At 35.7% G+C, this 12,948-nt stretch overlaps 1 long non-coding RNA gene across 1 annotated transcript in view; it reads right to left on the reverse strand.

Moving 5' to 3' along the window:
- LOC111551900 overlaps positions 1-12,948 on the reverse strand; it is a 117,982-nt gene that overhangs the window by 50,131 nt on the left and 54,903 nt on the right. The window contains exon 2 of the long non-coding RNA XR_002734499.2: positions 12,664-12,765. This is a non-coding gene — a long non-coding RNA (uncharacterized LOC111551900). The remainder of the gene's footprint in view (positions 1-12,663; positions 12,766-12,948) is intronic.

A 12,948-nucleotide genomic window follows, 5' to 3' on the forward strand; every position in this document is an offset into this window, starting at 1 on the left:
ACCCTGCAAAGCCACAGGGGTAGATCTGCCTAAGACCATGGGAACCCATCTCTTACATCAGCGTGACCTGGATATGAGACATGGAGTCAAAGAAGGTTATTTTGGAGCTTTAAGATTTGACTACCCCACTAGATTTCAGACTTGCATGTGACCTGTAGCCCCTTTATTTTGCTCAATTTCTCCCATTTGGAAGGGCTGTATTTATCCAATGCCTGTATCCCCATTTTATCTAGGAAGTAACTAACTTGCTTTTGATTTTACTGGCTCACATATGGAAGGGACTTGCCTTGTCTTATATGAGACTTCAGACTGTGGACTTTTGAGTTAATGCTGAAATGAGTTTAGCCTTTGGGAGGCTTTTGGGAAGGCAGGGTTTGTTTTGAAATGTGAGGACATGAGATTTGGGAGGGGCCAGGTAGGATGATATGGTTTGGCTGTGTCCCCACCAAATCTCATCTTAAATTGTAGCTCCCATGATTCCCATATGTTATGGGAGGGACCCTGTGGAAGATAATGGAATCATGGGCGCAGTTTCCCGCATATTGTTCTTGTGGTAGTGAATAAGTCTCATGAAATCTGACGGTTTTATACGTCATTTCCCTTTTCGCTTGACTCTCATTCTGTCTTTACTGCTGCCATGTAAGATGTGTCTTCCACCATGATTGTGAGGCCTCCCAGCCGCATGGAACTGAGTCCATTAAACCTCTTCTTTATAAATTACCCAGTCTCAGATGTGTCTTTATGAGCAGTGTTAAAACAGACTAATACAGTGCTTATAGGTGTAAACTTCCCTCTGAGTACAGCTTTTGGTGTATCCGATAGGTTTTAGTATGTTGTGTTTCCATTATCTTTTGTTTCAAAAAATTTTTCAATTTCCTTCTTTTTTCTTCATTGATTCACTGGTCATTAAGAAGCATATTGTTTAATTTCCATGTATTTGTATAGTTTCCAAAACTCCTCTTGTTATTGATTTCTAGTTTTATTTCACTGTGGTCAGAGAAGATACTTCATATAATTTCTATTTTTTGAATGTTTCAAGAGTTGTTTTGTGACCTAACATATGGTCTATCTTTGAAACTGATCCACATACTAACGAGAAGAATGTGTATTCTGTAGTCATTGCATGATATCTGTTAGGTCCATTTGGTCCGTGGTGCAGATTAAGTCTGATGTTTCTTGTTGATTTTTTGTCTGGATGATCTATCCAAGGCTGAAAGTGGAGTGTTGAGGTCTCTAGCTGTTATTTTATTGGGGTATATCTCTCTTTTTAGCTCTAATAATATTTGCTGTATGTATTTAGCAAATATTATTTGTATAATAATTTTTAGCAAATTATGTATAATAATATAATAGCAAATTATGTAGTGACCTTCTTTGTCTCTTTTTACAGTTTTTGTCTTGAAGCCTATTTTGTCTTAGCTACTCCTGCTCTTAATAGGTTTCCATTTGCATGGACTATATTTTTTCATCCATTTTATTAGTCTATGTGTGTTTTTATGGGGTGAAGTGTTTGTTATAGGTGACTGATATTGGGTGTTTTTTGTTAATCCATTCAGCCATTCCATATCTTTTGATTGAAGAACTTAGTCCATTTGCATTCAATGTTATTATTGATAAGTAAGGACTTACTCCTGCCATTTTGTTATTTATTGTCTGGTTGTTTTGTGGTCTTATCTTTTTTTTTTTCCTTCCTTCTTGTCTTCCTTTTCATGAAGGTAATTTTCACTGGTGACATGTTTTAATGTCTTGCTTCTTAGTTTTTGTGTATTTGTGCATGTTTTCTGATTTAAGGTTACCATGAGGACTGCAGATAATATCTTATACTCCCATTAATTTAAACTGATGGCAATTCAACACTGATTGCACAAACAAGCAAAGAAAACTAATGAAGACTCCACATTTTAACTTCATGCTCCCACTTTTTAATGTTTTGTTGTTTGTATTTATATCTTATTGTATTGTCTATGTATGTCTTGAAAAGTTGTTGTAATTTTTTTCTAATTGGTTCATCTTTTAGTCTGTCTACTTAAGATATAAGTAGTTTATATACCACAATTACAGTATTATAGTATTCTGAGTTTTGTTGTGTACTTACTATTACCAGGGAGTTTTGTACCCTCAGATGATATTTGCATTGCTCTTTAACACCATTTTCTTTCAGATTGAAGTATTTCCTTTAGCATTGTTTGTAGGACAGGTCTGGTGTTGATGAAATCTCTCAGCTTTTGTTTATCTGGGAAAACATTTTTCCTTCATAAAACATTATTTTTACTTTTTAATTTTTTTCTCCACATAGAAGGGGTTGGTAATATGAATAATTCATTTCTGTATTTCCTAGTAATTCTGAGATAAAGGGATGTAGTTGAACTTTAAATGTTTTAAATTAAAAGGTGATCCAATAACAAGACTGAATTACTAAATAGAAAGCTACGTTTGTCTTCTGTGAATAGCAAGAGTCCAGGTCTTGGTAGGGAACGTATGATTCTAAAAAGAGGTAATGATTTTGAGTAGAAAGGCAAAGCAAGTTTGAAACAACTCTTTCAAATGATTTTAGATTCTGGAAAAGGAAAAATGGGCAATTAGTTATTCTTTGTGTTAAAGTTAGTATTCACCATGCTGTTTTGTTTTGCTTTATAAAGTTTCCTTGAATCACCAACCTGGCTTTCCAAACTTTTTTTTTTTTTTTTAAACTTTCTGCTCTCAGTTATCCAAGAGGAAAACATTGATGGATAAAGTATATTCTTCATCTTGATATCTCTTCAAGAACACAGAAAATTGTCTCTTACCTTCCTCATTCCACTTCCGAATCTTATCACTGGAAATTTATGGCAGTTGTCACGGAGGAAAAAGGAAAACCCAAATAGGCCATAATGATGACTTGGGGCAGACTTGGGAATGTGGATGTGCCCCTGAGAGTTTTATCAAGCACCACAATTTTGACTAAGTTGGATCTAGTTCCAATAGAAAACTAGAAACAATAAAATATAGCCCCCACATATCTTTAAAGAGATGCAAACAATCTTTGCTCCAAGCAGTAATTCAATCTAGGCAGGTAGCATTTGCTTTGCTACATCTTATGAGCTTGGTAGGGTGATTAGACATTTTAATTCCTTCTCTGCTGAATGTTTAAATTCATTGCCTGTTCACTAACATTTCCTTTTAGATTACTGCTGGCCTGCTTGGGGTTCAAGATCAGAATTGTAATTTGAGGATTATGAGAACAAGACTGATCAATGTTACTTTTCAGATGCTTTTCTGGTTATCTTTTTTGAGCTTTTCTCAGACAGGGCCAAGGAAGGGAGTGAGATATTTTGCTGTTTAGGTGAAACAAAGAAAGGAGGGAAAGTGAGATGAATGGAAGAATACATCTAGATGTAGTCTGTCCCTTTCACTGCTACTATTTTCCCTTTCAAAGAAAGATTGTGTAAATCAAGCTTCCTTTTGCCCATAAAATTATGATAGTTTGCCACATGCTACGCATCATGCTTTATCATGATAAAGAAACAGGTAGTTTTAAATGAAAGCATTTGATGATTTGTCAGGCCTTTGGCAGTTGATCAGCCACATTGTGAAAGGACAGTAATATCGCTGCTGTGCTGAGGCTGCTTAAAGAATATGAAATGTGGATCATGGCACTGAGGTAGTTGACGGTAAATCAGATTTGATTTCCCCTCTGAGAGCACAAAATGAACCTTGTCATTATCAGGAAGAGAAATGAAATCTTTAAATATTTCTCAATGTTTTGTCATCTCTGCTTGTCGGCGTGATTTAACATAAAATTTCCCCAAAGTAGGAAATGCAGGTATTATTTCATTTCATTTCAAAGATAAACTTCACAGTTTTTCCCTATAAATTACTTGAAAAGCCCCCAATTTACAATTGTGGAGGTAACTTAAGATCAATTGCATTTTAAAATAAAATAGTATTAGTAAAAAATGTGCTTTGTGTTTTGTCCCCTGCCAATAGCCTGGCAGTCTGTAACCACAGTGATATCCTAGTGTTTATGGGAAAATATCAGAAGGGCCAAGAGAAGTTGCTTATAAATGGTTTAACTGTGCTGCCAAAACCATTTGTTTATTTAACTTTTGACTGCACATTTCTTATATGACTTGTGGTTACCTATTTTCAAGTGTTAAACTCCTGTTTTGTTTTTCACCTTTCCCCCTTATTCTACTTATTTAATGGTAATAAGACTTTGCAGACAGTTGCAAAATTTCTATTACCCCAACATCTAAAATGCAATTTTAAAGAAAAAATGCTTTTTTGTTTTTATTATTAGCATATGAATAATGCATGCTCACTGCAGAAAAAAAAATAAAGATATCAACAACAATAAACATCGCCCATGACCCAGAGAGAAGCACTGTTAACTTCCTGTGAACTGTTTACGTTCCTGTGAACTTAATATACGAATATATTTTATTTAACATTGGATCATTCATTCTCAATTATGGGGTATTAGAGAACGAAGCCTTGCAAATTTCTGTTTTTTGGTCTCAGGGTTAAAATCTGAATATTCGAATTAGTTTATTTGCAAGGTCTATTCAGTGTGTTACTGCAAGGCGGGATTATCTTTTTTTTTTTTTTTTTTTTTTTCATTTCCACTAAAGAAAGAATAAGAGATATAAACTGCCAAGTGTAACCTAAGGTATTTGGGTTATGTCTGAAGAAAATTTGCTTGATATTATTATTAGTTACTGGAACAAATATGTTATTGATCATGAATACTTCAGTACTTCCAGCATCAAGCCAGGCAGCAATTATCCTATTTGTTGACTGGCTGACTGACTTGACTAAATGGTAAGCAGAAGAGGCTTTTCCTAAATCCCTACTTAGTGTGGGATAGGTTGAAGCAAATAAACTTCTCAATGAATTACAGCCCATGACAATGTTGTAGATAAAGAATTAAAAAATTATAGATAGCAGAATAGTAAATTCTGAGAAAGGCTAAAATTAATTAATGCTTTATTTCTGCTCCATGTTTTTCTGTCTTCCACAGACTCTGCTTGGAAAGAAGCAGATGTTGAAATCCTTATAGAAAGTTTGAGTTCAGGCTGACTGAGATATCCCAGAGTGCCACATGCATTAATATTTTCCCCCTCATACTAGTGTAGTAAATTAGATTCTATTATTATGTCCACATTACAAATAGAGTAACAGAGTGAGGTTTGCTGGTTCAATAGTTAGCATCTACTATGTTTAGGAAATGCACTGAATACTGGGATATGGCAATGATTTCATGGAAGAAAATCCTAGTCCTCTTGAAGTTTGTATTCTAGTAGGGGAGATAGACAACCAATGAGATGAATAGATATATTAAGTGCAAGAAGGTAGTGAGTATTATGGTGAAAAATAAAGAGGGAAGGGCTATAGAGAGTGTTCTGATACAAGATTTGACAGGTCTCAAATCTAGGTATTCTGTCTTCAAACCCTCTGCTACTCTGATTACAGTAAGATACAAAGAACCAGAGATTTTAATCTGAAGATACTGCCTGAGATGGATTCATAGGAAAGAATAATTTCTGTGGTTCATGAATTACTCTTAAGATAAGCAATAAATCTGAATAAGTGTCCCGGAAAGAAGAAGGGTTGGCGTATCATCACGACTAAGGAAGCTAGAGGAGTTGTTTTCAAACAAATAAAAGCCAAGCACTGCTATTTGGCCCCTGTTGAAAGGCCAGAGTTAGAATCAGTCAGCTTTGGATTCCTGTTTACTTCTAGCATTGTGTCAACAAGCCTGTGGAGTACTCAAAACACCAAAGACCAGCAGATGTTTCTGACATATTTACTTTGTCGAAAAGTCAACATGTATTATTTTTCATCTTGTGAATGTGTCCTCACCTTCTGCACTCTGCCCTAGTTTTCCCTCATATTAACCTTTCCTCAAATCCTCCCTTCTAATTTAGCCAAGCTTGGAAGAAATTTTCTTGTGGAGAATGTGTCTTAGGTAGAGTGCACTGAACACTGAACGGATCACAGTAAAACTGCTAATTCTTTATCTATATGAGTTACCGCAATTTTCAGAGAAAAAGCGTTTTAGAAATATTGGGGTGAAGAAGGAATGTTACTAGAATACAGAACCAGAAGATGATCTTGTCTGAAGTAGTTCATCTCTAAGTGTTTCAGTCAGTGTTCAGCCCGAGAAGCAGAACTAGTAGAATGGATAGATAGACAGATAGATGGATGATAGATAGGTCGTAGATAGCTAGAAAGCTAGATGGAGTGGAGGAAAAGAAAGGGAGGGAGTAAGGAAGGGAGGAAGAGAGGTTTATTACAAGGAATTGACTTACTGGACTGTGGGAGCTGGTTAAATGAGTCTGAAATCCACTGGGCAGGCAATAAGGAAAGGAAGCTCATGGGTAAGCTGCAACATATGGGGCATGAGTGGGAGCTACTCTCCATAGGCAGAATTTCTTCTCTTTCTGTGCAACATCAGCCTTGCTTTTAAGTTTTTCTAGCTCATTCAATCATGCCCATTTAGATTACCATGGATAATCTACCACACTCAAAGTCAACTGGTTAGGAGCTTTAATTACAGATGCAAGGTTCCTTCACAGCAACACCTAGGATGGTGTTTGATCGAATAACTGGACACTGTAGCCTAGATAAGTTGATACATCAAAAACAAAACAAAAACAGATAAGTCACCTTGTAAATCTGATTTTTGAGAATCTTAATTGGGATATGTATTGCAAAGCCCTGAAATATGTAACTTTCCCTTTAAGGCTTCTAACTTAAAAAAATTTTTTTTTTTTGTTTCAATGTGAAAAGTACGCTTTTGTCTTTTCAGCTGTCAATACTTGTCAAGACCATGAGAAATGTATTTTAAAATATGATGATTAATGAATCAGTGCAGTGTTTCTGCTATGTCTTTCAAATTCATTTCATATTAAAAATAAAGCAAGATGAAACAGATTATCTGTTAGTCAAATGCAGAGTTTTTGCCCACTGAAGAACAAACTACATTCCTTCCCTCATTTTTGCGAGCAAATTCTAACTTGTTTATTTTTGGTGGCAAGGGTTAGATATTGTATCCAGCCTAAGTGGACATGATCAGTTAAAACCAGTCATGGAGATCTTTTTGCTAGTAACTGGGCCAGGAATGGTCATGTGACCCAGTTTTGGCCAAGGGAATATAAGTGAAGATCAAATGGAAGCTTTTCAGAAGGATTTAGCATCCCTATGAGAGAGGCACAAAAGAAAGAAGCTCTTTTGGTCCTGCCCTCTTCCTGCTTGGGAAGACTTTGGAATGATACTGTAATGCTTGAAGTTCTGGAGACAACACGTGATCATAAAAGGATACATTATTGGCACTTTGTGGATAGCAGAGCAAAAGGGAAGAGCCATATTCTGATAATACCCTGGAGCTACTGAACTAACCTGCATATTCCACCATCAGACTTTACAAGTATGGACCATACTATAGTGCCAGAAAATAAGGAAATGCTCAAAAAACCCTACAATGGTAGAGGTATGTCAAAGAGACACAGAAGCCAACTGAAAAAACTGTCAATAGCTAAAACTGAAAAAAAAAATTGGAACAATATAACAAATGAGATAATATTGGGTTATAATCCTAAGTATTCATAAATATCCATAAGCCCATACTGATGTAAATGACTAAATAAGTAAACAAATGGGGGAAGATAACCAAATTTCTTCTGCAGAAGAATTTCAAAGAATTTATGTAGCTGCTCCAGCCCCAAGGAAGTAGAGGATAACTCCTACTCCTTAAGTATGGATGGTGCACACAGTAGCCTCTTTCCAAAGAGTAGAGTATGGAAAGAGGTTGAAGAGAGTAACTTCTCAGTGGAAAAGCCCAATGTATTAGTTTTCTATTGGTGTAACAAGTGATCACAAAGTTAGTGATGTAAAACAGTGAAACTTTATTACCTTACAGTTTTGGGGTTCTAACACTGGACTAACATCAAGTTCTTAGCAGGGATGTGGACAGGGCTGCATTCTTTTTGGTGGGCTCCAGGAAAGAATCAGTTTCCTTGCCTTCTCCAGCTTCTAGAGGCTGCCCACATTCCTTGGCTCAAGGTCCCCTTTCTCTATCTTTAAAGTCATAAAACAACAGGTCCAGTTCTTCTCACATTACATCACTTGGACCTGCTTCCTTCATCTGCTTTCTTCTTTTCCTCTGACTCTTTCTTCTTCCTTTTGATTGCATTGGGCCTACCCAGGTAATTTGGGATAGCTTTCCTATCAGAAGGTCCATTGATTGGAAAGCTTAATTCCATTAGTAATCTTAATTTCCTTTTGTCATGTAACCTGACATATTCAGAGATTCCAGGGATTAGGGCATAGAAACATTTGCCGGGAGCAGGGGCTAGTACTCTGTCTACTACATCTGGCTAATGTTGCCTTAGCCAAGTGGTCAGGGCTCACAGCAATAGTGGCAAGTCATGCTGATAAATCGTGTACATTTGATTGATGATGAGAGTGTTACATTACCTCTGTGATGTTTCCCCCCTCCAACCCAACCATACCCAAGTCTAATCATGAGAAAAATATTAATACCAGGCACATCTATTGAGAGACATTCAATAAAATACCTGAACAATACTACTCCAAACTATCAAGGGTCATTGCAGTAGGAATGTGAATGGTCCCTAGGTGCTGGAAAGGACAAGGAAATAGACTCTTCCCTAGAGCCTCCAGAAAGGACCAAGCCCTCCTGACACATTGATTTCAGCCCAGTTAGACTTGTATTAGACTTATGGTCTACAGAACTGGGAGATAATAAATTTAGATTATTTAAGCCACTGAGTTTGTGGTAATATTTTACTACAGCAAAAGAAAAGTAATACTGTCATCAAAAACAAGAAAAGTCTGAGAAACTGTCACAGCCAAGAGGAGTCCAAGAAGACTTGACAACTAAATGAAATGTAGTATCTGGATGGGATCCAGGAACAGAAAAAAGAGCATTAAGTAAAAATTAAGGAAATCCATACAAATTGTGGATACTAATTAATAACAATGTGTAAATATTAATTAATTAATTGTGCCAAATGTTCAGTGTTAATAGGGAAAGCTGTGTGTCAGGTACATGGGAGCTTTCTGTACTATCTTTGTAATTTTTCTGTAAACCTAAAACTATTCTAAAATGAAACATTTAACAAAGAATGAAAAGTAAATGTCTTAGTATATAAGCCACTATTAAAATGGTGTTCCAATGTTGTAGGTAAAACTATCCAAATGCCAAATGGATGATCCAGATAGTACTTTATTAAGTATCTACCATGTGCAGGGGAACCGTAGGGTATATAAAAATGAATCTTTCAGGATCCCCCTTCTCAAGGAACCCAAGTTCTAGTTCAGATGATAACACATTTGTGAGTTGCTGTAATAGTGAGAAAATGCATAAAAGCCACGAGGCTAAAGTTCAAAGGACATTTGGAATAGAAAAATGAACTTCCACTTAGGGACTTTGTGAAGGACGTAGCATTTGTATTCTGCCTTGACATATAACCAGAGCTTTACATGCATACTTGAAGGTGAATCAGAAGACTGACAAGCCAAAAGTATTAGAACAAAGGCCTAGGAAAAGAGGATGTTAGCAGAAGTATGTTGAATTAAAGTGCCTTGAACACCTGAATTATGTCTACCTTTTTCATCATTATATCCTCTTTGCGTCCAACAAAACATGCAGCAATTGCTACACAAATATCTGTTGATTAATGGAAGGAAAAATAGATGGAAAATAAGTTGTGAAGATCTCCAATGCCAAATTAATGAGTTTAGCCACTTAAAGTTTTTAAGAAAAACAACATGATTTGAGCTGCTCTGTGGAAAGATTAATCTGGCAAAAAAAGCAGTTCAGATGGAAAGGGAGATGAAGGAAAATATTAAACTTGTACAAGTGAGAAATTATAATTATAGTAATCTTATTTGTTTGCTAAAATAATCACGAGGCTCTTTGTATTAAAAATTTGAGTTTTGTTTATATCAAATTAGCACCTTATAAAAATCAGTGATTTATAATGAAAAATACCAGTCTCCTGTTCAAGCAGAACAACCCCAGTATCTCCGTAACAAACATAGCAGCTTTCAATTCTTTTAACCATTTATTCTAATATTTACCTCCTTATTTTTAAGTTTCAAACACATATGACTAGTTCTTAATTTTGAAATTTTATGTACTATTTTTTGACTCTCCACTCTGAAAAATGAGCATTTCACTTTCTCATACTGAGTCATAATCCTTTATACTCACTCCCATAATTCCTTTTCCCCATCTGTCTAGTATAGATATAGTAATCATTTTTGCTAATCAATATTTGATGTTTACAAATTTATCATAAATAATGGCTAGACCAATGGCTAAGCCATATGGTCTACTATGATTATCACAATTTCTTTCTTATATAACTTTTCGTTTTTGTTAAAGGTAATAATTGCTTTGTTTTTTATTTACTTAGTTTTCCATAGCTCTTTCAATGTGGTTAAGCACACTATGAAGTCTAAGGCACCAATTTGGAGCAAATATTTTCTAAGATTGTTCTTAGGATAATATATTACTATAATTGTCTTTGAAATTCTAACTGCCTTTTAAAGAAATGGACACTCTTGTTTCTTTGATTTCACGTTTTTCTCTTTACTCTTTGGTTTTCTTGAAGTATGTTCTCCAAGGAACTTACTCTGATATTTGAAAGGTAATAGTCTTAAAAGTTTGTATGTCTATATACTATTTTTCTAATTAATATATTAGATGGATATAAAAGTCTAGTTTGAAATTAGTTTTTCCTGAGAATTTTGAAGACTTGCCAGTTATCTTCTAGTGCCTAGTGGTATGCCTTTTTGATTTCTGATTTTTTCCATGCAGTATGTTTGTTATCCTTGGGAGTTGCTGAGGTTTAAAAACAATCCATGATGTTCTGAAACCTCACTAATGTATGCCTTGGTGCAGGTACTTGATATGGTTTGGGTCTGTCTCTCTACCACATCCCATGTTCAATTGAAATCCCCAGTGTTGGAGGTGAGGCCTGTTGGGAGGCAATTGTATGATGGGGGTATATCCTTCATGAATGGTTTAACACCATCCCTTTGGTGCTGTTCTCATGGTAGTTAGTAAGCTATTGTGAGATCTGGTTGTTTAAAAGTGTGTAGCACCTCCCCTGCCCTCTCTTTCTCCTGTCTCAGCCATGTAAGACGTGCCTGTTTTGCTTCACCTTCTGCCATGATTGTAAGTTTCCTGAGACCTCCCCAAGAAGCAGATCCTGCCATGCTTCCTGTACAGCCTGCAGAACCATGAGCCAATTAAACCCCTTTTATTTATAAGTTACCCAGTCTCAGTAATTTCTGTAAAGAAGTGTGAGAACAGGCTAATATGGTACTTCTTCCTTATTTTCCAGGAATTACCTTTTTGTTCTGTTTTTGACAGTTGTTTCCTCCAGTTTTAATTTCTAATACTTCAAATGAATATAAGTATTATATACTCTTAATTGTCTTATTTATTTTCTGAAGATTTTTAAAAATAAAATTTCTGTTCTCATTTCATGGATATAATTGTTCCTTTCTGAGAATATTAATTATAGCTTTGGGGAAATTTTTTACTCAGAGTTCTTCTTCTCATTTATTTTATTTAGTATTTCATGTTCTCAAAGGTCTAATGATCCTTGACGTCTATTCAGTGTGATTTAAGGTTGATTCATTCTGGTTTATTCTTGGCTGAGACATCTCTATAGGGCAAATAGACAGCATTCCCAGTGTTTTGCATAGGAACCCTCAAGTGTCAACTGTATAGGTCTTTTATTTTGGGTCAACTCAGGGAACATTCCTCTAATCTGCAATATTCTGCCCAGAGAGCATAAACCCAGCTGCTCTTTTCTATGAACCAAATAGGGGAACTTGGATTGACAGGGTTCTTCACTCTTCACTCTGTAAACTTTCACTTAATTCTCCTGTTTTAGAATGGTACCATACATTATATTAGCCATTGGTATGCAAGGGCTCACAGAGATTATGACCTCTCAGATTCAATTCCACCAAAGAATAAGCCTCACCCCCTGTTGGGAGGCTGAGCAGTAGAGGAGAAATCTTGGACTAGAAATTGCTCATTGCATAGTTCCATAATCTTTGAGCCAGACATGTTTGAAGATTCAGATTTTTTTAGATTTTAGAAAGTAATATGGTGCAGAACTGATACAAATTTGGTCTTTGAACAATACTTGAGTTAGGGATGCTGAAACCTAAGCACCAGAAAATCTACCACATAACTCTGACTCCTCCAAAACCCTATTGTTGACCAGAAGCCTTACTGATAACACAGTCAATTAATGCCTATTTTGCATGTTATTATGATATTCTTATAAGAAAGTAAGCTACAGAAAAGAAAATGTTAAGAAAATCATAAGGAAGAGAAAATATATTTATAGTACTTTACTGTATTTATCGAGACTATAAGTTTATATTGCCTGTTTAGAAGATTAATCATCTGTCTGAAATGAAGGGCGGGGGTGACAACTGAAGCTGCAAACCTCAATCCATGGTACATATCAAGCAATTCAACTTTTTCTTGTAATGTCATGCCTTTCTCTGCTTCTTGGGAGCACCTCCAGCATCACTAGTGGCACTCTGAATGGATCTCATGGTGTAGTTCAAGGTTTACAGTATTGCACTAAACACAGTAAGAAATACTCAAGAACCATGAGAGATTACTTTTTACTGTGATAAGCAATTTACTGGAGAGATGAACTGCTCACACAGAGATGATTAGCATCACATGGCGTTCTAAGCAGACACTTGCAACACTTGAGCTCACTGCAATAGCAACAGGAGGTGACTATGAAATTATTACAGCACTACAGCATTACTACAGTTAATTTTATTCAGCTATGATTTAATACTGCAACTTTATGTTTGTTTACATTTCTCTTGACTGCAAATGGAACCCTGTACAGTCTGTAAGCATGTGTGTAAGTTTTGATAAATTTTAACTCTGTA

This window comes from Piliocolobus tephrosceles, chromosome 3 (assembly GCF_002776525.5).
Source record: "Piliocolobus tephrosceles isolate RC106 chromosome 3, ASM277652v3, whole genome shotgun sequence".
Classification (NCBI taxonomy): Eukaryota; Metazoa; Chordata; class Mammalia; order Primates; family Cercopithecidae; genus Piliocolobus; species Piliocolobus tephrosceles.